Genomic DNA, 21,668 nt, shown 5'->3' with positions numbered 1-21,668 from the left:
ATTAAGGGAGATGTCCAGCGGTCTCCGCTAAGTAATCAGCAGGTACAGTAGACCTGAAATTCTATAAAGAAAAATGGGAAGGGATGACATTGAAGGAGGCAGTGGGGATTAAAAAATGAGCATCCGAGTGGTAAAGGCGCACACCCATTGATCGCTGCATTACGGATTAAGGCTTCAACAAGCAGCCAGAAGATTCTGTAGCAGAAAATGGTTACAGAGGATGAGCATGAGCAGAGCGGATATATATAACCCCTGACAGCCAGGAACAACTGAGACGGAGGACAGCTCTGCGGCGAACCCCAGAGCAAGAAAGTTTTGGGGAGGGGGAGGAAGGGGAAGCTGGGGGGGGGGGGAGAGCTTGGAGGGAGCCATTTTACGCAAGGGAGACCTGCCCAGCAGGAGGGAGCGGTGTCCCCTGCCCGCCCTGGGGAGGCAGGGGGCACCCAGAGTGGGTGCCAGAGAGGGGGACATCAGGGTGGGCAGCGAGGTGGGGAGGGGACACTCGCACGCTGGCATGGGAGGCTGCTCCATCAGCAGTTAATGCCTGGCTATAAGGTGCAGCCCGAGCAGACGTGCAGGCAGAGACCAGACCTGCCTGCGCTGCCTGCCTGCCCGTCACAGGGCTCTCCCGACCACCGCGAGAGACCACCCTCTGGACCACAGGGCTCTCTGCCCCGCCGTGGGCTCCCAAGGAGACCGCTGCCCTTCATCCTATGCCCCTTCATGGTCCTGTGCTTTGGGTTCCCAACTATCCCACCTCCCATGGGATGACTGCATCCGAGCCCGGGAAGGCACTGTCACCACTCGGACCGTGTCCGTGTGACAGCTGCTTCCTGAGGTCGCCCTGCCCACGGTGTAGCCCCAGGATGCGCAGCTAACTGCCCCCAAAAGCCGGGCTGGACCCTCCTCGCAAGGGCAGCTGCGGGCAGCAGCAGGCAAGGCTGCCTTTAGGGGCAGGTCACCGATGAGCACCATCCACCCTCGGGAAGAAAACCAGTAGCGCCTTCAGACACTCTGGGTACGCATGGGAGGGGGTTAAAGCAAGATCACCCAGGAGGTGCAACTGTGAGCTCTCCCGCAGCAGGCCGCCACCCACCCACACTTGCGCCACCATTTGGGACCAACCACAGAGCAGACGTGCTTCTCCAGGGGTGCCAAGCATCGCCCAGACCACGGTACCCGCTGATGCTGCATGGCAGCTGGTTCAGACGAGACTTCAGCAATGTGGCAAACTCGATTTTCCGTGCTTAAAATGGATCCTTGCTGGGAACATTACAGCTGCATCCAATGCCTTGTGTAAACAGAGGAGGAAACCCTCGGGAAGCGGCACCCCACCCAGCCATCCTGCCTTCCCGGCCACTACGGAGGGAGGAGACCAAGGCAGCAAAACTGAATTGGGATTGTTGGAACATTTCAATGAGAAATTTCAAAAACAAAACCAAACCCCCTGGCGCCGCATGTGGCGGCAGCTCCATTTCTGTGGAGGTCGCGGGGCCAGGGCCAGCCCCCCGTCACCCTCCCGCCCGCTCCTCATACATATGCATCGGTGCAAGGCAGCGAGAGCTAAATGTCAGCGGTGCCAGCATGCGCGCACAGCCGGAGGGGACCCTCGCTTCGCAGGACAAAGGCAGGCGCTTTGGGGTACAGGAGGCGCGGACCGTCTGGGTGCAGGGGGGAGAAGGGCTCACCCCACGTATGGACGCGGCTGTGGGCACCCAGCTGCTTCGGAAGGTGATTGGAAGCTGGCAAGGCTGATGAGGCCGAAGCACACTTCCAGCGAAGGGCTGTCTGCAGCCCCGTGGGGGACTGGATGGGTCTAGCAGCCCCTGTGCCCCCACCCCAGCACTGATGCTCCCACCACCACCACTCCCACACACAGGAGTATCTCCATCCTTCATCTCTTGTATATCTTTCAAAAATCTGGTGGGGACCAAAAAAGCATGCCTGAAGGTCTTGGGCATTTTGAGCCAAACCCAGCGAGAGCATCCTGGCTGGGGAAGGGTTTGCAAAAACATCTTCCCTCCCCAGTGTGAGCTGGGCCACCTTCCCACTCCTGCAGGAAACACACAGCCATGCTTGGATGGGCAGCCTCCATGGAGCATCTGCATCCCTCCTCTTGTGCAGCTCTGGGAGATAACGGCAGGACAGCAAGTGGACCTCATCCCCTTCATCATGAGTAGGACAGCATCACCTTCTCCAATGCTGCTGAGGGACACAGAAACCCTGGTCTCTATGCCAGAAAAGCCACAAGGACCAAGGGACAGGATGGGCACTTGCCTGTTGAAGCTGAAGTGAGATGTTCCTGCATGCAGAAGACTGAACACCACGTCCCCAGATCCAGCAAGACAAGACACCAGCATAAAGAGGCCATGACCTCATGCGAAAGATGGGTCTAGCAGACGCAGTAGCATAAACACATCTTTTCTCCCCAGAGACACAGAAAGGCTTCTTCTGTGTCCAGCCTGGACTTTGAAGGCTCTCTGCCCCCACACCTCTGCACATCCTTGGATGAAGCCCTGCCAGCTCCAGCCTCAGGTTCCCTCAAGCCAACCCCAACCTGCCCCAGGTTGGAGCTGCTAATCCCACAGCCCAAGTCAACAGCGACGCCTTGACATCACACTTGGGAGGCCTTACGGGTGCCCAGCGACACGCCAGGCGGTGTGTGTTTTACAATCCATGTGTCGAAAAGCCCTGAGCAAAGGCTGTAGCAGATGCAGAGCGTTCAGCAGATTCCTTCCCCTGGCTCCATTACAGCGGGAGGCAGGGAGCAGCCCCAGCCCTCTGCCCCCAGCCTCCCCGGCCCCCAGCAGGCATTTGGCATCCAGTGCCACGAGCTCCTGGGGCAGGCGCGCTCGTCGCCACAAACATCCTCCCTCAAAGCAGGACGCCTTCTCCCATGGGGCAAACATTAGTGGGACAACTGGAAACGTTCAACTTGATTATAATGCTTTAAGAAAAGGTCACGGTGAAATTTCAGCGCTTTACCTTGAGCTCTGTTTGTTCTCCGCGGGATGAGATGGGAAGAGTCAGCTTGCCCTGGCTCGTGGCATCCGCGTAGCTCTGATTGCATTTCACGGGCCAGCAGCAGGCTGTTGAGCCGCAGCAAACCCCCCAGCCCTGGGGACTGAGATAAGTCACCACTGATGCGCTTGTAGGGGCACACGCTGGGCCACCGCACCATAGCTAGACCACCACACGATAGGTGGACCACCACACCATAGCCGCACCATGTTTTCAGTCCCGAAGTTGTCCAACCCTTAGCTGATTTTGCACAGTGCTTGCACGTCTGCTGTCAGAACAGGCCAAATACACCCAAAAAGCATGGAAAAGCAGCCAGCAATTCCTAGATAGCATCTCCCTTGGAGTCGGGAAGGCTTTCCAGCATGCCATTTGGCTTCATCTTTTCGGGCCTCAAAGGGAGCCATGGCCAAAAGCACAATGGGGCAGCGGCACTGCGGGACTCCAGCATCACTCAAGTGTCACCCAGAGCACGGGTGCCCCACAGCCACCATGCCAGCCCCACCAGCACTTTTCCCCATGCTCCTAGAGAGGGAAGACGAAGCAAGGGCTACCAGTACCGAAGGGCTGTCAAAATTTTGGCCAACACTATGAGAAGGACCAGGTCTCAGCCTGTGCAGAGCAGCATGAACATCAGGAGCATCCTGGCTCCCCAGCCCCTGTCCTTGCATTCCAGCACGATTGCTTTGGGACTCAGCAACAAGGCACTTTGCTCTCCAAGCTGAGGTGCACAAGGACAACCCACTGAAAGGCCCACAACTGCTGCAGAAGGCAGCCAGCACTCCCCAAAACCCACAGGTACAGGAGAGGAGCAGGCTAGCAGCCCTCCTCTTCTGCACATCGGAGTGGGAGCAGCTCCGACACTCAGAAAACGGTTTGTTTTCAGATGGGCAAGAGGAAAACCAAGGTCAGTTTTGTTTGTGGCCAACTGAAGGATGCTCTGCCTCCAGCAATGTTCCTGCTGCAATAATTAAATCTGTCGTCCGACAATTTGCTGCCAGGGGAGTTCTCAAAAGGTCTCCAAGCAGAGCCAGGAGACGAGTGCTTAGTGGAGATGAAGCCCTCTGCACCCGCCGGGTTCTGGGCTGCCAGGTCCAGGCCCAGGCGGGTGAAGGGAGGAGGAAAAGCCACCGGGAGCTGCCTTCAGCTGGGACAACTCCCTGGGAAAGGGCAGACAGCAGAAGGTTTTTGGGGGAGATTTTAAAACAGCCGGTCCCAGCAAACCAGACTGAAAGACTGAGGTGTCGAGTGCTCTCGCAGCACCTATGTGGCCGGGAAGGATTCGGCATCCTTCCCCGGAGGTGGCTGTGCGATCCAGCCTGCAAAGGGGAAATGGTTCGAGATGCTACTGAAATGCAAATGATTCTTTCCTGACGCCTGCCGATGCAGCCGGAGCACAGGGCCGGCGTGACACTCCTCCACGAGCTAGGATGCAGCTGGAGGGTCCCCTTGGCAGCATCCTTCCTCCAAGAGGCAACCTCAGCAAAGGAGCCGCTTGCTTCAAAGCCGGGGAGGACAGAATCAACACCTTGGCTTGTCGGTGGGGCCGTGGTGGACCCAGGAGGCAGGCAGACCCTCGTCTCCGCAGCACTTGCTCTCACTTTTCCGGAGCATGCAGACGCACCTGCCCGCGGAGTCGGGATGCTGTATTCCCACCACTCCGGCAGTGCTGCTCACAACAACTCCCAGCTGCTGCCAAAAGGTATTTTTAGCTGCATTATTTATTTGAACACCTGCCTGAGACTTCAAGGCAGAGTACGGAGCCTGAGCAGCGGAGGGAGGGAGGGAGGAGCGGCACTGGGAGATCTGGACCATTTCCACTGGAAGATTCGAGAGCGGAGACAGGGGCACAATGGAGCAAGACTCAGGCTATGCTGAGGGAGAGGATGGCGCGGCCGGGATCATGCGCCTGCACCACAAACAGCACCAGGTTAACCCAGCTGCTGGGAACAGCCGAGTACCAGTGCAGACTGGGAAGATGCTCTAGCCACCCTCATTGATGCTGCCTTCAGGGAATTTGGGCTCGTTAGGTACCCAACCGCACAGGATTTCAAGATGCTCTGGCCCAAGATGGTGTCTGTAGCAGGACCGCCAGGTCTCGCTGCCGTAGGTCATCTTTTCCGCCTAACCCGATTTTGGGGAGAAAACTCAGCAGAACTGCCTTCTTTCAAAATGTCTTTCCTCCGCATAAAACCGATTCCACCCCCAAAACAGCCCGTTGCTGTTTCCGAGAGCCAGCCGCAGAGGAAAGAGGACAAAGCGAGCAGAAAGCGAGGGAAGGAGGGATGCTGTGCCGGGGGGGAGACACAGACAGACTTCACTCTTGTTCCCAAAGACGGAGATACCCACACGTACCCCAGGGGATTGGGGGGCCACAGGGTAACAGAGGGGCCAGGCAGTGGGCACACGGAAAAGCGACACAACACCCCACCCCCGTGTTATTTCTGCACACCTTTTTCGCCACCCCGTTTACTGCTGCGAACAAAAGCCGCCACCTCCCTCCCCTTCTGCTGAAATAATCCCCCCTTCTCTCTGAAATCAGCCAGGAAAAGGAGAAAAAGAAAAAGAAAAAAAAAGAAAAGAATAGAGCATCTAAAAATAAAGGCCAGGCCAGAGTATGTGCCTCTTGGTTGGGCTCCTGTGCTCACAGATCTGCTTATTTTGGCCTATCTCTCCCCAGCGATAAGGCAGCTAACAGCCCGTTATCAGCCAGTCGGTGAAAATGTGCTCCAGCCTGATTAGGGCTCAGTCTTTGCCAAGGTTATAAACAGCCGTTATCGTTCTCCCAAACAGAATAATCCGGACAGTATCAGCTCAGAAACATATGGGCCACACAGCGAAGATAGCCGCTGACGGACACTTCATTTTAATTGTAACGAGTGGTTAGCAGCAGCCTCCAGACAACAGACACAACTGCCCAATTGGCAGTGGGTTCGCATCCTCCTCCTGCATCCCTCCTCCCTCCCGCTCGCTGCTGCTTTTCTCCTCTCCCGGCTGCCCTCCTCCCCTCGGCTTTGCAGACCCCGGGGTGAGCATCCCTGCCATGCTGGGAGAGCCCTGCTCAGTCCTGGCGAGGCTTGTGGGGTGGGGGGGGAACAGGCAGGCAGACGCCCTCCTTATCTCCCCAGGTGAAAAACGGGCGCTCCGGCAGCGGTGGCACGAGCGTGGCCGTGTTGCACCTGACGTGCCCACGGCCAAACTGACGTGAGCGGGCAGCGAGAGGGTGCACGAGGGCCGCTGCGATGCTGGGAAGGCCCCCGCGCCCGCCTCTCCAAGGGGGGACGGAGGCAGAGCGATGGGTGCCCACCACAGAGCGCAGCACCCACAGGCCTGGGTCCCCCCTGCACGCAGCATCTCGGCGGCTCCTCGCTGCCTGCCCACGTGCCAGCTAGGCAGCAGGCAGGGCACAGGAGGAGGGGCAGGAAACGCTCATTTCACATTCTCCCGGTGTCCCTTCTGTGTCATACTTCTTTTTTTTCCCCCCCTTTCCCCCCTCCCTCTTCCCAAAAGGGGTGGTTTAGCTCAGAGAGTCTTAAACACATTTGCATTCCCAAGACAAGCTTAGGCATAAATTCATCTTAGTGCAGGGGTCTTTTTTTTTTTTTCTTTTCCCCCCATCCTCCTCCTTTTCCTCCTTTCTCCTTTTCTCTCCAAACCCGAAATGAATTCAGCGAGAACCCTTGCAATTCCAGCACCGTCGCGCTGCGCAACGCGGGATTACAAGGGATCCGAGGGCTTTCCTTTTCTTCCGACTCACGGCGTGCGGTGCTGCTGCTTGGTTTTGTTATTAACAATATGTAGGGATAAGGCTCTTATAGCCCCATTAGCTGCACTAACCCTCTTCCTACTTTCTTCTTCAGCCAGCCCCGGCTCCCAGAAATCGCACCTGAGCTCCAGCCCCCCTGCACAGAAAAAGCAGGGAAAAAGGGGAAACCCCCCCAAAAAAACGACGGCGAAATGTTAACATGGGGAGGCAAGCTAAAAACCTCAGGAAGACCCAAGACTGAGCTTCAAGTCACGGACGCTTTCTCAGATAATCTGTATTCCTATCTCGGTGCCAGCGGAGCTGTGATCAGAATATCCAAGGTCTCATAAAAGATTCAGGGATTATTGACTTCCTTGCCTGCGCTGCCGGTTCGCGGTGCTCCTGCCTGCTCCTGCTCAGCCTCCAAAGCACCCGCTGCCCCTTGCAAGTTGCCATCGCGGATGCCAAAGTTGAAGACATCTACTTCTGCGGCTGTGCTGGACCAGCAGAGCGGAGCGGTGGAGGAAGGCTCTCCTCCTGAGCTGGGGGATGTATTCCCGGCCCCCAGCTCCAGTGAGAGGTTCTTCAGGAAACCCTTTGCCCCAGTGGACATCCCCACCCCAGAGCAAACCCCTCTTAAATGTCCCCATGGCCACTGCAGCAGCACCGGCCACCACGGGAGGATCGTTGTGATCCACGCGCAGCAGGCAGAAAAGCATATTTTCATTCGAGTCACGCGTTTAGGTGAAATCATCCCCAAGCGGGAAAAAGAAAACTTACAGCAGAGACCCCTCAAGAGCAGGTTTCCCCCCCGGATCGTACACGGGATGAGCTCTCCGAGGGCTGTCTCCGGCAGCACTGCAGCCCAGTTTTGCTGCATAAGCAGCCCCAAGCAAACGTGCCGACCAGCGAATCCAGTCCCTGCAAATTTATGATCGGTGTTACTCGGCCGCAGCCCCAAGGAGATGGCAGGGGATGGGGGCAGCCCTTTGGAACACGCCATCCCACCATCACTCACGTACCGGTTTTAGGCACAAAACATCAAGTGAATGGTGAACGTGGTACAGATTGTGTAGCTTACATACTGGAGATCTTCATACATGAGTTACGCAGAGATGCCCGTGTACACCACGTACAACCGGGCACAATACAACCATCAAATCCACGCAGGCACCCTATTAATTGTATTTCCGCACCACCTGAAAGCCTTAACGTGTGCGCCAAGACTCCACAGCAGAAGGCACCGCACAATATAGGAAATAAATCCATGTAAAAATCAAATACTGCACAGGAACACATAGATTTATATATAGATATCTGCCGAAACGCACACATGCGTGCACTTGTTTACCTATCGTGTGTGCATACACCCTCATACAGCACCTGCGTATACATCCCCACACGGCACACCCAGACACACATATATATATACATGCACGTATCCGCACATAGATATAGGCTATTTATACATACACAAACTATACAAACGCTCTCCGCACCCTGCTCGGTGACAGCTCCGATTTTCAGTAATATCATAATATTATTTTTTAGATCAGTTAAGGTATAAAATGTGCGCTCTCTCAGTCTTTAATATTAATAAGTCTTGTAACTAGCAGTTTCTCGTAGCTCCGAATTCTTGAGCACAACTAGAAAGGGCACTTATCCTGAAAAATCTAATAAATTTACAGTTTTATATACTTCCTTCAATTGTAAAAGTCTTGTTCAATAAACTTTAAAATGCCACTATAGAGCAATAACACAGACAGTATAAACCCAGCCCTGGGAAAGCTGTGCAACCAGAAATTGTTCCCCTTTCTGCTACAGCAATAAAGTTTTATATGTTTGAACTGACTGTAAAAAGGTTTGAATGTTGGCAACTGGGGAATAATCTGTCTTCTTTATAGTTATTATCATATTTCCCACAAGACCCTTTGGTCTGTGTCAATCCTTCTCGTATATGACACCTTTGTACTGTCAGCGAAAGCAAGAATACTTAACTTTTTGCGTGCGCGCGCGGCTGTGACTGGAGGTCCTTCGTTCTGCTTTTCTTCAGATTACAGCACCCGGGAATAAATTACCTGTGACGTGCTGCAATGGAAGCCTTTTACCAAATCAAGCTGATTTGGAGCGCAAAGCTCAAAAGAAAAAAAAAAAAAAAGGAAGAATTTGTGGACCATTTCTCAAGGTGCCAGGGGTAAGAGCAGCTGCCACAGAACAGGGATGTTGCCATCCCCGCGGATTCCCAGGACTCTGTGGCTGCACCCCCAAAGGGCAGGCAGCGTCCCCCATCGGTGGCATCTCCCTGTTGCTCTTACATAAAAAAAGATGTTGGTTCAAAATCGGCTCCTCCTGCCTCTCCACCACAGTCTAAAGGCAAGGGCAGGTCCAGCACCAGCATCCCTGGATTCGGCAGCTGGAGCCAGAGCATCCAGACGCTTCCTGGACAGAAACATTTTTGGGATTCTCACTGAATTCCGCAGAAGTCTGACCCAGACTCCAAAGAAGTAGCAGACAAATACAAGGACATTCCTCAAAACTCATCCATTTCGTAAATGGATGATGCTTTAATCAGCTGCAATTTTTAACTAGCTGGGAGCTTGCAAACCAAGATGAGGATGAGTTTTGTCACAAGACCTACAGCAAGCCTGGACCTTGGCATCATTCATGCAGGGCTGATCTCCAGAGGAGTCGCTGTGGTGGCAGCCACGGGATGCAAGGATGCAGGGGAACCCAGTCTTCAGCCTTCAGCAACCCAACACCATGCAATCCCTGACCATGGGCCATCTTTCAGGTGGCAAAGATGAGGCTCAATCAGAGATTGAGATGTCAGAAGCAGCGATGTTAAAGCACGTTTGGAAAATGAAAAATGAGGAGTCACCAGGACCAGATAATACCTGCCTAAGAGTTCTGCAGGGACTCAAGAAATAAAATGATTGCATATTTTCATTAGCAGCTCAATCTCTCATTACACTAGAGAACACAAAGTGTCATACCCTATTTTTAAAAAATGGAGTGAGATGAGCCACGGATTCACCGACTTGCAAGTCTCACTTCAGTACTGGCTAAGATGATACATAGATAGGATAAAGCCTTGAGATGGACACGATACCACCAAGATTAACTAGCAGTACCTGCAAGGAAGAAAACGTACCTTGCTCACCTATCGCTGCGTACCCGGCAACAGAAGGCACGAAGCACAGTTGGCGTTGTTTGCAGGCCCCCAAAGTTTCATCAGTTGCCAAATTTAACTCTTCTCCCAGCAAAAGGAAGGACTAAAGGTTGGCTAAGAGGTGGAAGAGAGCAGAAATAAATGGCTTTTTCGAGAAGGCCATGGGTGTAGAAGGTTTGCCCACTGCTGCTTAGTAAGTTCATTGCCAGAAGAGCATGAGCAGCAGCAGGTTTGAGGAGAACATGAGCAACTGGGGTTAGCAAGGACTGGAGAAGGCTGAGATACTCCTCCAAGGGTGTGTGAACGAAGCTCTACGAGCTGGAGATAAGACGGTGGGTAAAAGTCAGCGAGGGTAAAATGCGCAAGGAAGTAATTTAATTACTCACACACACTGACTACGACAAACTTTGCACAGTCAGGCCGGACACCTAGCGAAGCGTGAAGGGAAGGGGCGGTGAGAGCTGCCAGGGCTGTGTAACACCCTGCGTCCAGGCTGCCCCCCGGCCCTGAGGCTCCTCACCCCCCGCCAGCCCATCATCCTTGTAAGAAAGATGGAGAGAGACTTTTTACCAGGGCCCGCAGTGCTACGACAAGGAGGAATAGCTTTGAACTAGAAGAGGGTAGATTTAGATTAGGACGCGATGTTTTATGACGACGGCAGTGAGACCGTGGAAAGGGTTGCCCGGCAAAGTTCAAAAGTGTTCAAGGTCAGGTTCGATGAGGCTTTGAGCAGTCTGATCTCATGAAAGGTGTCTCTGCCCATGGCAGGGGGGTGGATTAGATGATCTCTGAAGGTCCCTTCTCCATTCCAAACCACTCTGTGATTCTGTGGTCCTGCAGGCAGGAGGTAACGCCGCCCATGGGGTCTCCTCACGGGTGAGCTATGGAGAGACTCTGTGAGGAGGAGGGATGGAAATGAGCACCAAACGCTCATTAGCCTTCAAAATACAATGTGACAGTGAAGCAGATGACAGGAAAAGCCATCAATGTGAACCAGAAGAAGAGGTCAGAGACGCACACAAGCTGCCCTCCCCAGGCATAACCACAGAGCTGGAAGGGCACCAACTGCCATAGCTTCTTCCCACCCTTCTGTCCCTCCGTACATGAGAAATGATGTTTGAAACACAAACCGAGCACTATAACCGTAGGGTTTTGGTTCTGGACCCCAGCTTAGCACTTTGTGCAACCAACCATGGATGAAAGCAAAGACCTCAGCTTCCCAGCACCTCTACCGCTTATACAAGGTCAGGTTAAAGGCCATCTCTTCTCCTGCCCTGCTCCGGGCCTGCGCTCCTCACCTTGCTGGCTGTCATGGCTTCAATTGGGACAGAGTTAACGTTTTTACTAGCAGCTGGTAAGAGTGCCATGTTTTTGGATTTGGGATGAGATCTACTTTTGATAGCACCCTGTTGTTTTTAGTTGTTGCTAGGCAGTCGAGGCCTTTTCTGCTCCTCACACCGCCCCACCAGCGAGCAGGCTGGGGGTGCACAAAAAACTGGGAGGAGACACAGCCGGGAGAGCTGACCCCAACTGACCAAAGGGCTATTCCATGCCATGTGACGTCACGCTCAGTATATAAACTTGGGAGAAGAAGGAGGAAGGGGGGAATATTTGGAGTCTTCCCAAGTAAATGTTAAATGTGATGGAGCCCGGCTTTCCTGGAGATGGCTGAACACCTGCCTGCCAACGGGAAGCAGTGAATGAATTCCTTGTTTTGCTTTGCTTGCGTGCGCCGTGCAGCTTTTGCTCTATGTATTAAACTGTCTTTATCTCAACCCACGAGTTTTTTTTCTCGCTTTTACCCTTCCGATTCTCTCCCCCATCGCAAGCGGGGGGAATGAGCGAGCGGCTGCGTGGTTCTAGCTGCCGGCTGGGGTTAAGCCACGGCACCAGCTGAGCCCCCAAAGACCTCCGCACCCACCCTCAGCAGGACCCCAAACCCGGAGCCACACCAAGCGAGCCATCGGGCTGCTGCCTGCCAACAGCTACATCCCTTTGCAGCTCCCGAGCAGCACAAGTCCCTTTGCTAACAAGCGAGAAATAAATCTCTTGGTGCTCACCATGAAGATGCTCCATCCCGGGCTTGTGGCAAGCCCAGCAATGCTGCTGTGAGGGAGCTGGGGAGGGGTCTTCAGGGACCCGGGCAGCGCGCCCCTCACTCCATGGCGACAACCTGGCTCTTCCCACCGCACCTCAGCATCCCAGCCCTGAACGTGCCAGATCTCAGGGCCGCAGGCGAGCGGGACACGCATCCCCCATTCCGCCTCATCCCGCCGGCGGAGTGGCAAGGGTTAAGTCCAGCCGGGAAGGCGCATCTCTGTTGCAAGAGTCCATTACCTCCCGCCACATTACCTCATTCATTTCTTATATGCGGATGGTTTATTCTCCCATGAGCACCCTCGCCAGCAGACATGGCTAGTGTAAAGTCCCCTCCCTCCCCTGTATTTCTCTATCCATCACATTTAACACTCTGACAGTAACAGTCTATAATGTTTCTATTCTACAAAACCGCTCTGTCAACTCCGGGCTTCCAGAGCAGCAACTGAGGAAAATAAATAACATCAACGCCAGGCCCGACAGTATCACAGCTTGCTTTCTGCTGGGGGTTTATTTTTTTTTTTTTTTTTTTTTTTTGGAGGAAGGGAAAGGAAGGGAAAAAAAGGAGAGCGAGAGAGAAAGGGGAAAAAAAGTGCAGGCACGTTAAACGTGCAGAGAGAAACGGGTGGGAGTTTCCTTCCCACCCAAACGAAGGGCTGGGAGACCCTCGAAGATGGGCACGGCGCTTCCGATGCAGAGGAAGGGGGAGCCCGCTGCCCCCACCCTGCCACCCCTCTTACCCTGCGCCCGTATTTCCCCAGGACGTGGTGACTTTGCAGAGGCTATCTGGGGGAGCGGAGGGAAGGCAGGGAGGGGGAGAGGGGCTGCAGCTCTCAGAGACGGAGGATTCAACCCGCCGTCACCCACCGTAACCCCCGCAGACCCCACGCCAGCGGCAGGCAAAACCCCATCTGCTCCACACCAGCCCCTGGTCAGAAATCGCTAATCCACTTAAATAATCCACTCCAGCTCGTGGCTTAGTGGCGGCCTCACGGTGTTTTCCATCTCCTTTCACTCCTGTGAAATTCCCCCGAGCCGAAATCAGGCACAGTGGGGAGAGCTCGGGGGTTTGCCTGCTCCTTTCTGCAGCTGCATGGGCCACCCCAGCACCCAGCAGCGGAGAAGGCGAAGGGGAACCGCACCCAATAATAATAATAATAATAATAATAATAATAATAATAATAATAATAATAATAATAATAATAATAATAATAATAATAATAATAATAATGTGTATTTATTATTACTATTATTTAAAATACTTTAACAAATTGCCTGGCACTTTAAAAAGTGAAAATAAAGCAGAAAAACTCCCCTTTCCCCAATATTTTTGCTTTTCCTCGATAGCACTACGTTGGTGTTTATTTCAAGTCCCCGTCAGCAAGCTCGCCTGCCTCCTGCATGAGCCGCGCAAGCTTGACAATCAGGGACCTGCTCAGGTGGTGTTTTTCATTGGGAAAAAAAAAATAATTAATAAATATATGCACAAGAACTTTTCCAATCAATCGGAGAGAGACACGGCCCTTGACAGCCCTGCAGATATGGGGGTTGTGCTCACCAGGCAGCTTACGGAAACCGGCAGGGACGTACCCGCCCGCGGCAGAGAGACGAGGGCCAGAGGGGATGCTCAAAGGAGAGAGAGGTTTGGAGGACTCAGAAAATGTGGGGAGCACATAACCGTCCTCACAGCGCCCCCCCCCAGTTATTCGCTTCCCCAGTCCCTTTGTGTCAAGCGGCTCCAAAATCCAGCTGACACCCTCCAGCTTGACACCAGACAGGGCCACTGCCAGCCCCAAGATGGGGACACGCATGGGGCTACACCACCCCACATCTCACACGCGTGCTTGGAACGACTCCTTCAAGTAAAAGAAAAAAAAAAAAAAGAAGGAAAAAGAAAAAAAAAAAAGAAGAAAAGAATGGGGGGGGAAAAAAAGAGTGAGCAGAAAACGGTTCCCTCCTTTGTTTACATACCTGCCAAGGGCTGACGCTGGCTGCTGTCAGTCATTTGTATGAGCTGACGGTTTTCTAGCTGAAAGCAACACAAGCGATAGCAAGGCAAGCAATAAAGGGACGGATCCTGCTCTGAGAGCCCCACGCCACCCCCCACCCAGCTCACCCTGCGAACTCTGCTCTGGGAAGAAAACACACTGAGCAACCAGAAAGGCACTGGGTTTGGAAAACGAACTGCGTGCTCCGACTCTCGGCAAGGGAGAGCATCACCACTGCAGGAGGGACCCCGGAGGAACACCAACACCGAGCTCTGCTGAGCATCCGAAATTTGGAGAACTCAGACAGAAACGGGCAAGATTTGCATCTGAGCATCCTCTTGGGACTCTTCCAGAGCTGGGTGGCTCACGTGGCACCCACTGTCATTCAGGTTTGCGGGACAGACCCTGCCTGCCCTCTACCTCCACGAGCTGGGCTTTGCTACAAAGCCCCTGGAGCCGCTCAGAAAACCCCCAGCCAGGAAGAAAGCTAATGGGATTTCAACTACCAGCTGGTACGGGCTAAAGGATTAGGACTCCAGAAGCAACGATCTTTGCCACAGGCTCCCGGTCCTCCGCCGGGAAGGGCCTTTATTCTGCTGCGAAAAGAAACTTCCCACTTGCAAAAGCAAGAATAAAGCTTCCCGCAGAGGTCTGACAGCATAATATGCATGCAGGCCCACGTGTACGCACACACACCTATACAGACACGCTCGCGAGGGGAACGCGCGAGAGAAACACAAAGAATTACGGAGCAATGAAAGGCGCAAACCAAACCCCAAGCTTTGACGTGAAAAAACGCACAAATGCATTTTTTTTCGTGTCAAGCTGTATTATTTTCCATTCATAAATACCGCCCTCAATAGCTATATACGTACCCGGATAAAATTTGTATTTAGCTAAGCCCTGTCACTGGGAAGCATGTTATTTGCTCTTTGATCGCTGTCGTTTTTCGATTTATGAAAAAAAACCTCCCTTTGCCCAACATGAGAGGAGAAACCGGGCGCTGGGACCGATCACAGCGCAACCGAAGAGCAGCCCTTGGAGAGAAACATTTGCAAACAATTCACAGGCTGAGATTTGTTTCTGGAACCCGATCGTGTTTATATAATTAATCCATTTCCTATTCACTCTTTTGCATCAGGATTTGCTGACAAACAGTTCACAAAGCCATAAAGTAAAAAGCGGTGGGTTTGGGAGCAGGGGGAAGGGCTCACAACTTGTTTTATTTACTCCCTAAACTCTGGGGAGATGCAATTCCCTGTGGTTAGACACAGAAAGTCTGGCTGTTGCAGGGAATAGTCAAACCTTCCAGGTTCGCTGTTGCCAAAACCCAAGGCTGGAAACTCGCTCCCAAGACCAGCAGCATCTTCTGCTTGTGCCTGCAGCAGAGTCCTCCGACGGCCAGAAATGACGGAAGCAGCGGTGCATGGGGGCAGGGAAATCCATCCTTTCTAGCTTCAAGAAACGTGAGATTTGGACAGGGTTGGTTTTTTTTCCTGCAGGGCAGAAGGGAACTGAGGAAGCAGAAAATCCTCCAGTTTCAGCAGTTCCCCCCTGCACCCCAGGCTCAGAGCCCCGGGCTCCCCGGGGAGCGGCTGGCGTGCGCACCAGAGGGCAGCAGTGCCAAAGCCACCCACCGCCAACCTGCAACCTGCAACCCCCAACCACCCGGCAGAAGCCAAAATGCTCAGTTCCTGCCCATTTCTCACCCAGCAGAAGAAAGAGGAGGCAGGAAAACAAAATCACAGGCCATTTGATCCCTTTCCTCTACCGAAAGCTTGGTGCCGCTTACCAGAGTCAGGAGTAACCGTGTACCAAACCAAACTGAAGCCCTTTTTGCTGCTGCTTTGAGGACATCCTCGAACATGGAGAGCTGCAGGCAGGGCGGATGGCAGCTTGCAAGGGGCTGTGTTGCTGCAGCAGTACCCAGCAAAGCCCCCCTGGCCGGGACTCGGCGGATGGTCCCCGATTTCGGGCATTTCTGGGCTCTGAAAAACCCAGGTGCTACTGCTGAGGAATGGTAAAGAGGGTGTGATGGAAAGCCACGGGGGAGGCCTGGCGAGCATCCTTGCACCGCTGTGAGCATCCCTCCTGCAGCCCGCCTGCAAGAGGCCACGGGGCCAGCTCAGCTGCGGGCAAGTGCGACGGCACCCGCAGGCCACAGCCTCATCCCGCACGCCGCCTTCTCGCCGTGCTCCTGCCTAAAAGCCCACCTCTGGAGACGATAACAGCTAATGAAACCCGTGGCCCGCCGATAACAGGAGATCAAGCAAAGCAGCGGCGGTGGTGGCAGCAGCCAGGCTGCCGAGCGGGCTGGGATGCATGTAATCAGAAGGGTTATCTAATGCTAGTTTCATTCTAATTGAGTCACTACCATATGTCACCCTGCAATAACAACGCAAGCAGCATGCAACTGAATACATATTTAATTCACATAATGGGTACAACAGTAGAAGTAATCAAGGCAGTTTGCCATAAGCCATAAAGAAGTGTAGCGTGTTCCTATCGAGGAGCAGCCTGCGCTTGGGGAGAAGGAGATGGCAGGGGCATTGCGCCGCCGCGAAAGCTGCAAAGGAGGGGGGGGACCACCCCCCCCACCCCACCCCCGCCAAAACGCATCCCGGTATGGATTTGAAGGCGAAGGGGCCATTCGACACGAACGGAAATCAATGGCGGAATATCGTCGGTGGATCGTTAGTCCCTTCAATATAATTAACAGTAATGGATTTATTGGTGGAAAGGTAATGATTTGAATGTTAAATACCGGCCTGGAACTGCAGCACCCAGTCCAGCTGAGGGGCGGTCACCTTGTTTCCAGTTTCAAAAAGGACGAAAAAAATGGGAAAAATCAGCCCAAGCCAGGAAAAGGTGCAACCCCAGAGGCAGGGCAAGGCGGCGGGCTGTGGCCATCCCTGCTCCCGGCTCACCCTCCGCTTCCAGTGGCACCTGACGGCCCCACTCGCCGCCTTCATTTCCTCCCACAACGAGAAGATTAATACGATTGAGGACCACTCATCAATATCTTTGGACAGATCAACCGGAGTTTTCATTAAAGCCATATTAATGCTTTTGGATACACAGCTGTGGACAGGTTAGGCTTCAAAAATAAAGCCCAGGCAGGAAAGAAAAGAGGAGAGGAGCAGTGTCCGCTCCCAGCTGGGAATTAACGGAGAGCAGGCCTGTTCCCTCGTTAGCGGCCTCTCCCACCAACATGTTTTGATGTATATTTCATGAGGATAAACAAACATTCATTTCACTTTGGGAAGGTGCTTGCTGTAATGTATTGGCAGCCTCACCAGCAATGAGGGGACATTAATTTCAATTCTGGTGTTTAAACACTTTGTTGAGCCCCAATCATTCATCCCTGGCTCAGCACAGCCCGGCCGTGGGGAAACACTGGACAAGCAGAGCCACAACCTCACCCTCCTGCAGAGCCTGCGGGAGTTTATTTGTTATTTAAATGACTTAAGAAGGACAAGATGTTAGGAAAGAGGTGGCTCTACCTGGCTGCTTGCCTTAGGGTGCAGCCTTCAGCCAACCCATGTATCACCAGAGAAAGGCTCCCGGCCTCCATCAGGAAATACCATCCCTGGAAGACAGGCTCCGATGAGTATCTGCAGCTGCCGGGGACGGAAGGAGAACATCTGTGCTGGAAGACTCCTGGATCTTCCAGGACTCCTCATCTCTCTCTTGCTTGTGCCTTCCACCTCTGTATCCCCATTAGATGAGAGTAACAGCACCGCTTTTTCTGGGGAGGAAGTGGGGGGGGGGGGGGAGCGGCGTGCAGAGCAGTCTCTTCGAGACGGAAGATTCTAATTCCAGTACCAAAAACCAGACCTCAATAACTAAACAGCCTGCCCAGTCCATATGACTTGCCTTGCAGGGACAGGAGACCAGCTGCATTGGTGAGGACCCATCGCACATGCCTCCTTCCAAACCAAACATGGTTCTGGGGTGACACCTGCAGCCAGGCACCTGCTTCAACTCTTTGGGTAGATTTGCTCATCAGTAGCCTGCACCCCCCCCAATGGAGTTTCAGAGACGCACAGGCTATACGTGAGAAAATGCCCACGGCATTCCCCAGGGAAATGCAGGTACGGATGCAGGCAGCTGTGTCTTCTCTCCATCCCTGGCCCTTAGCTCCTCGCATGCTCCACTGAATAAATGGAGCTGGCAGAAATTACGCAGCGGAGGGAGCAAAGGGGGGGCTGGGGCATGGAGAGCGGGGACATCTCGGAGTGGGAAAATGGGAAGCAAATATGGCCTGGAAAAGGACATGAGGTCCTGCTGCACAGCAGAGAGCAGGACAGGCTGAAGAAAGAGTGGTTGGAAAGGCAACACTGCTTTTATTACTTTCACGTGTCTATAAGAGGTGATGCTGCTTGCAGAAAGGCTTTTTACAAATAATCTGTGGGTTAAGACGCATGGAAACAGCAAAATAGGAAAATGATGCCTTTATGAAATAGCAACGTGGTGTTTACGTGACTGCCAAGGGTTTTGCTTATCCCAGCCCTCCCCGAACACACTCACCACCACCCAAAAGGAAGAGGGGAGCTCCAGCATAGCTCCCCTCCTTCCAAAAAAGAGGTCCCATCAAAAGCCTAACGAATATTCACCTGAAGAGCCAAGGCAGGTAAGGGCAGGGAGGGAGACACCCCACACTGGGACAGCCAGAGCTGCCCCCTTGTTTTCCCTCCCACTTTTATTCTCCTGCTTCTTTTTCTGATCACCAAATACGCAAGATACCCTACATGCAAGGTAGGCTTAAAAGAAGTTACAGTATCTGACAACACATCAGCAGCTCTCTGGTAATGCCGTAGAGACATTGCGGTTGCTTTATATTATAAAGCACGCACAAAAAGACATAGACACACACACACGCGCTCCTATTTAGCTCCACATAAACGCAGGCAACGCCATAAAACCATTTCTCCTTTCACTTTATTTTGTGTGATCTGCTTTGTGGGGATGTTGTAGAGGCAGCAGCACTGTCTCCCTTCTCATCTAAGCATCTCCTTGTTTTTAAGGGTAAAAAGCTGCTTTAAGAAGAAAACACATCAATGCCTAGAAAGGAGCTTACAACAGGAGAGCCGCACAAGGACAGAAAGCATCTTGCACCCAAGCACCTTCTGGGGTACGATCCCAATAAAAGGGGAATTTCATCAACATCCGTTGCTTCAGGAGACGGGACTGTCCCTTGGTACTCGATGACTAATCCAGCCCCATCAGAAGTCTCTTCCTTGCCCTTCATCAGAAGCTGATGAGGGTCTACAGCCCTCCCAAAAATTCCCCCTACATCTCTCTCTTGACTTCTCCGAAGTGAGACTTTTCCAGCAGCACTGCAATGGACACAACTGACCTGATGGCAGTCCCCTTGAAGATGCAGTCACACTTTGTGCTGTTGGTTGGATGAGAAATACATTTCTTTGTGGTAGGGTTAAAAAAAATGCCAAATTTCTAATTTCAGCTCCCTGCAAGGAGCACGTACCATCAGGAATGGTCTCTACCCCAAAGAGTTCCTCCTCTAACCAAACTGGACAGAGGAGGGCAAGGGAGTGAAGGACCAGGTCAGACCTCTGTGATCCCAACTGTCCTACCACAGCTCACCCATTGACATCTAGCAAAGCCACCCCACCTCCTGAAGCTTTCCCATCCTGCTGGGGCCATTGGAAAAGAAAGATCCATGGTCTGAAGTCACATGGAAAATCCCAGAGCCTTCGCTCCTTCCCCCCCGTCCCCCCCATTCAATAATCCTGTTAAACTGAACCCTGGCTGGATTAATCTCTTTCCCCAGACAAATGGGCGATTATTCAGGCATCACATTGGGATTTTTAGGGTTTGTGTGCATTTCTACTGATCTTCTCTTGGCTTCTTTTGTAAATGGCTTTTACCGCTCCCCCGACAGCACGCACGATTCAATTCAGTCTCTCTATTAACAGTTGAGATACAAATACCTGCTCCCCAGGGCTACCCGCCAACAAATATCAGCAGAGCTTCCCTACTTCACCACCAGTTTGGTGGCCAGCAAAACCTACAGCTACTCGTGTTTGTCCTTGAAGTCAACTCCTCTCTAAAGCTTGCTGAGACAAGCTCTGCAAACACTCAACCTGCACAGCCTAAGGCCAGAGCATCCAGAAATCAACCTCATAAACAAGCCTGGCAAATCCAACACATGCCTCGGGCAGCCTTGAATAAGGAAGATCCTACTGAAGTCAACTAAGTCAACTGAGTGTAAACACGTAACCCGACTGCGAAACACTTGGGTAGGATCATCAGGTGGCTGCTGTACCTCCCGCTTAGGAGAATAAATGGAGATCCACTGGGAAAATCAAGAAGGAAAGCCAAAGTGACCCTGAAGACACTGCTCAAGTTTCTTGCCTGGATAACAGGAGACACGACCTGCGACACCAAGGAACTGGCCCTGGGTCCCACATGATCACGTTTCCAGCAAGGTCAGTCTCCATTTTTTCAACAATCAAAGAAAGGACTTGGGATCAGGACACATGGTCCCTACCTTGCACAAAGAAAGGGCTCCTTTACTCCCTGGAGGACCTCTACAGCACAGCCTCTATCTACCAGGCCAGCAGCTCCAATTCCCATCGTTCTACATTTGTATTCCTATGCATGCGATTACGAGCGTGCGTATACAGATATATACATACACATACATTTTTGTCAACAGCATGGAACTAGGCAGCATTGAAATGCCTTTTTGTTCTTTGAAAAAAAAAAAAAAAATCTGCTTTTAAGGTTGTTCACTCCCAACCCCAAATAATGCCATCACATAAAAGCCAACAAGCCCTTTTGCACTGCCCAGATGTTTTCCCCGCATGTCCTCAGCTATATTTCTATACTTCAGTGACTACAATAAGTTGAAATTAATTTATACTCTGGCTAGTCCTGCCAAGGCGAGCTGGCTAGGAGGAGCCAGCTGGACCGTGGAGCCGCAGGACTGTTTACCAAGCCCCAGCCTGCTCTGCCTGTCCAAGCCCAGCAAAGGAGCACATTATCCTCTGGATGCCAGCACGACCCTTCAGCTGCTAGCAAAGAGAAAGGGAAGAAACCAGAAGATATCTCAGCTCTGCAGCTAGAAGGACAGACTGAGAGAGTTGGGGTTGTTCAGTCTGGAGAAAAGAAGGCTCCAGGGAGACCTTATAGTGGCCTACCAGTATCTTAAGGGGGCCTACAAGAAAGCTGGTGAGGGACTTTTTAGGATGTCGGGTAATGGTAGGACTAGAGGGAATGGATTAAAACTAGAGATGGGACGATTCAGATTGGACGTTAGGAAGAAGTTCTTCACCATGAGGGTGGTAAGACACTGGAACAGGTTGCCTAGAGAAATGTTGGAAGCCCCATCCCTGGAAGTGTTCAAGGCCAGGCTGGATGGGGCTTTGAGCAGCCTGGTCTGGTGGGAGGTGTCCCTGCCCAGGGCAGGGGGTTGGAACGAGATGACCTTTAAGGTCCCTTCCAACCCAAACCATTCTATGATTCCGTGATTCCACTTGCCAGATTCCACTTGCCAGATTCCACTTCAGTGGGATACTCACATTTTTGGTCATTTTTTTCCTTCAAAGCTCCAGAAGTCTTGGGAGAGATGAGACTTGCCGCATTTAGTATCAGAAATAAAAGCACAACACAAAGTAACACTGAT

General features: G+C 52.6%; 1 protein-coding gene across 2 annotated transcripts in view; it reads right to left on the bottom strand.

Moving 5' to 3' along the window:
* Window positions 1-21,668, bottom strand: part of PBX1 (PBX homeobox 1) — a 132,638-nt gene that overhangs the window by 49,956 nt on the left and 61,014 nt on the right. The gene's annotated exons all lie outside the window — the stretch shown is intronic.

The sequence above is a fragment of the Larus michahellis genome, chromosome 8 (assembly GCF_964199755.1).
Source record: "Larus michahellis chromosome 8, bLarMic1.1, whole genome shotgun sequence".
NCBI classification, from domain to species: Eukaryota; Metazoa; Chordata; class Aves; order Charadriiformes; family Laridae; genus Larus; species Larus michahellis.
The sequence above is the reverse complement of the archived record's forward strand: the minus strand, read 5'-3'. Positions and strand labels throughout refer to the sequence as shown.